Here is a 4,506-nt window from a genome sequence, read left to right as displayed (position 1 = left end):
TTAATGAGGTTAATATTGATTCTGTCAGGCACAAAGCCCCCAAAGCACATAGGGCTTTTTTTTTCATGTGCTGACTACTCCAGTTATCTCTATTTTCTGCATCCCAGATGCCTACACAGATAAATTTTCATGGTGGAACCCTCACACTCCCATGTCTGCTCTTCAGTGAAACAATGTCAAGGGTTAGATGTGCTGAGGTGGAGCCTTAAGCTTCTCTGGCTCAATTAAAATGCCAAATTAAATTAAGATGGTTATTCACTGCATGAGCATGACAGCACAAATTGACGTTTTCACTTGCAAATTCAGTGGATTTTTCAATTTTTAAATTTCTAAGGCACTGCAAGTGAAATCTGTTTAAGAATTTACACCAATCTCAGGATAGAGCACACTCATCTGGTTCATTAATGCGGATCTAAGTAAGTTGAAGACAAGAAGAGGTGAAACTCTCGAGTTTAGATGAAACGCATCACCTGGTGAACCTAGAAAAAGGTGACCTTCATGTCCACTAGAACATGGACTTCGAGTCCAATGGACGAGATATTTAAAATGTGATTTTGCACTTGACTTATCATAGGACTTAAGCAAGTGATTGATTTCACCGAGCCCAAGTTTTTCCACCAATAAAGTGAGAATGATCTTTATGGGGTTGAAGAGTTGGAGAAAACATGAGAAGTCCTAAGACTGTATTGGCCAATAGGAGATGTTCTATAACTACCCGTCCCTTTCTCTCCTCTCTTCCTTGTGATGCTATCTATTTTGTTGCACAGTTTCAGAGAAGTGAGTTAACTGCGCAGGCATCAAATGCTTTCTCTAGGATCTGCAGTGTTGATACTGTCCACGCCTTCCTTCTTAAAAATAGATTTTATTTCTTTGAAGAGTAGAGAAGAGACAAGACGTTCTGGGAATCGCAAGGACTGTCACTATTATATTTCTTTAAAAAACTTCCACATAAACAATTTAATTTTAGATTCTATTTATTGCTCCCTTTTATAGTGGAAGCCAGAGGTCACTCTGTGAGTGAGAAAAAAATAGAAGACACAGGCATAGCTAATGGAGAGAATTTTTCTCTGGAGCAAGATACTGTGGAGACCTCACTCATGTCCTAGAGTTGCCAGATCATGCATCTAGAAGCACAGACCATGAATATAAATGTGGTAGAGATGAGGGAGGGAGAAAAAAAAAAAATGTGGAAGTACCAGAAGCAGGGGATTTCCAGCAGAGAAGTACCTATGTAAGTAGCATCAGCATTCCCCAGCACCCTGTCGGCCCCACGCCCCGCTGACCAGACTCTGTCCTACCTTTCCCTTATCTGGGCCTGAAGCTCTAGAGCAGGTCATGGAGAATTGAGCTGTCTCTGAATGACTGTTGACATTTCAGAGCTAGTCGGCTTTGCCGCCTGCCTGGTAATTTGGCTTGTTTGAGGAATCCAAGTTTATCACTTGGGACACCAGAAGCTGTCTGGGTTCTGGGGTCCTCTCTGGCGTCTCAGGTTTCCATAGAGGGATTGGTGCTTCCTGGGATCCTCAGGGCTGCTCTCTACCCCCCTAGACCCCACAAAGAACTTCGAAACTGCAAAGCTGGTTGAGAATAACCAGCCCAGTGCCCGAGAGGACAGTGTCTTGTTAGATACAATAAATATTATAATCAAATCTGAGGAAGGTACAAATTACTAGAAGCAAAAATCTTTAACATTTCCTTCAGTGAGAGAAATGATACATTATTTCTTGTCTGTGCATTCATAGTAGTATATACTCTTCTGCCCCAGATTCATGTGCAAAAGAAGGGAGAACTCACCTCTTCAAACTTTTCTGAGTGTATACCCTGTGACTTAGTCTCTGTGCTAAGAATTTTCGCAAATATTTATTTTAAATAATCCTTAAAGAAAACTGCATTAAAGAAGCCATTATTAGGCAAAAAGATTATACTGCAGTAGCTCAGCCCATTCATAGTTTTAAATGAAGCATGGAATATTAGAGAGAAGTAAAGAAACTTTATGATCACTGTACTTAGAATATCAATCCCTTCAAGAAAATCCAGGGGAATTTTTACTAGCTCTAGCTGTGGAAACCAGAGTGTAACACAGCCCAGAGTGACTGAATAAGGGCTAATTGAATAGATAAGTTCACCCTAATCCGGGATCCTGGGTAGTGATAACTAACACTGACTCGGGAGCAAGAATGCTCAGAACGTGAAATTAAAGAAAATGTCTCCCATGGAGCATTTCCTAAAATGTCCTTCTGAGGCCTTGTAGCTCTTGGCCCCGCCTCCCCGCCGGCCCCAGTCAAATCACTTAACACTTCTGAGGCTTATTGTCTTCTGTGTCCTCTCAGCGTTCAGAAGTTTTTAACACCAGGCCTGACACATAGAAGGCACCCCACATATGCTGGCTCTCATTCTCTGTCTGCTTAATTTTTCCTGAGAGCTTCTCTTTTCCTGCTAGCTAAAGTTTGTAATGTATTGTGCTCCCAAGAATTGGCCCAGGCCATCCTTTTTTTTCATCACATTGACTTTGTTGTGCTGAGTTTCCACTAAAAACACAACCTTGATGTTGCTTGGAGCAAACTTCCCTAGGGACAAACTCACACTCTCCCAGACAAAGAAGAACCAAATTCCAGTGCCTGGAAGATGCCAGCCAGTTTTTTTTTCTTTTTTCTTTTTTGGCTGTAACATGTGCTAGATCTATGTAACGTAGATGGAAAATGAACTGTTCTCTTAGAAGTCCATACAGCTCACAAAAGGGTAAGATGATCTTGTTACTAATTGTGTCCTATCTGGATTTGGAAGGGATATTTTCTTGTAAATTGAACAAAACAAAATGATGGCAATGATGAACGGTACCTGACTGTGCACGAACCCCCCGGGGCCAACACGAACCTCTCAGTTTCCCTTTCTTGATAATTCCTGCAGTGAGAATCAACATGCTAACCCTGATTTCAGTAGTTCTTGGCTTCTGTGTGAAGAGGTGAATATAGGAACACTATGTGAGGACAGTTTGTCTTCCCCTATCCTGAACAGAAAGACAGCTTAGGGTTTATTAGATCCTCACTGCAAGTTACCCTAGGTCTAGGGTTTAATTACACACTATGTTTATAAAACATGCTGATTGGGACACCCTTGAAAAAGGAGGAAAGTATTTCAGGTCATGCCTAAAACACTTCTAATGGAGGCCAAACTCAGACCTCGACATTTTCAAGGCCCATTGACCAGGTGTGCTAGCTGGTCCCACTTGGATTTTTCTATTAAAAAATTATTTAGAGTCTTCCGTGTTTGCTTTTAGTTCTTTCAGATGTAAAGACTGATTCTTTGGCAATAAAGCAATTATCTTTCTGCCCATCTTGCTGCAGGAATTTAATACACATTCTTTGTTAGTGGTAGAAATTCTATCCATGTCCGAGTAAATAACAATATATTCTACCATACTTCTCCCTTAATAGTTAAATCCCATTGTACTTAAGAGAGGCTTTTGTTATGCATTTCTCTTATATCACCAGAAAAATTCTTTAGTAGAAAACAGTTTAATGTTTGACAGCTTTGAACCTTTTTTCCCCTTTTAAACCAGTCTCTCTGTAAATCTACTTAAAAACAGGAAACCGCACATCTCCACCCCAGCACCAACCCTCCATCCACCAACACATTCCATATCAGTTTGGATCTAGGGTCCTTTTGCTTCTGGGCTTGGCCAGATGCCTGCTCCTACCTTGTAGGAAACCCCTGCAGACATTCCCAGTGGCTATGCTCATAGCTCTTCTCCAGGACATTCAAGATTTTATCTCCTGGGCTGCAGCACACGCCCTCCTCTCCCTCACTGAGCTGACTCCCCTGAGTCATTGCTACCATTCCCCGGGCTGACTTCCCCTTCTATGCAGAACTGTTCCAGCAGCCTCTTTAGTACTTTCTTATCATAAAGTTTGTTTTAAAGAGAAACTGCCCCTCTAAAAGAATATGCTATTGAGAGCTATAGCCTAGTTTAGAGATTTCCTACACTTCTCTGTGCCCACCTGCAGCACCCCACCCACCCACCTACCCTGCAGTATTTCAACTTACATTCAGTTGTTCACGTCTCTGTCCGGGGTGCCTCTGTCTCTCAACTCTGACTTCTGAGTACTGGCAGTTAGAACAGGAAGGAAGTTAGCAAGAAAAAAAAAAAAATTAAACCTACTAGAAGAGGAAACCCTGAGCTGTCTCAAATCCTGTTCTGCACTGCGTATCTCTTGATCAGCTAACTCTGGGCAGCATATCTGTCAATTAATGGCACATGTGGAAGCACGACTACTCATGTGAACATGGATATGGATGAATGTTCATGCAAGGGCGTAGAGCCTATAGCCATGAGTGCTATGAATAATTGTGCAGATATGTCTAAAAATCAAGTCATTTCAGTGCATAAGCTTACTGAGGCAGCTATTCTAAAACCAGTAACAACAAATTTCCGCAGGCTTGACTTTGTATCACTAACTTCTGTTCTTATGTGGTCTCTGCCAGCTTCTTTATCAGCTAGATATGTTG

General features: G+C 41.6%; 1 protein-coding gene across 1 annotated transcript in view; it reads right to left on the bottom strand.

The window, feature by feature from the left end:
• Window positions 1–4,289, bottom strand: part of ARHGDIB (Rho GDP dissociation inhibitor beta) — a 17,033-nt gene extending 12,744 nt beyond the window's left edge. The window contains exon 1 of the mRNA XM_011375969.2: window positions 4,045–4,289. The gene's annotated coding sequence lies outside the window, so the exon portion shown is untranslated. The remainder of the gene's footprint in view (window positions 1–4,044) is intronic.
• Window positions 4,290–4,506: the final 217 nt, after the last annotated feature.

Source organism: Pteropus vampyrus, unplaced genomic scaffold (assembly GCF_000151845.1).
Source record: "Pteropus vampyrus isolate Shadow unplaced genomic scaffold, Pvam_2.0 Scaffold283, whole genome shotgun sequence".
NCBI classification, from domain to species: Eukaryota; Metazoa; Chordata; class Mammalia; order Chiroptera; family Pteropodidae; genus Pteropus; species Pteropus vampyrus.
Note: the sequence above shows the minus strand (reverse complement) of the source record. Positions and strands in the feature narration are given on the sequence as shown.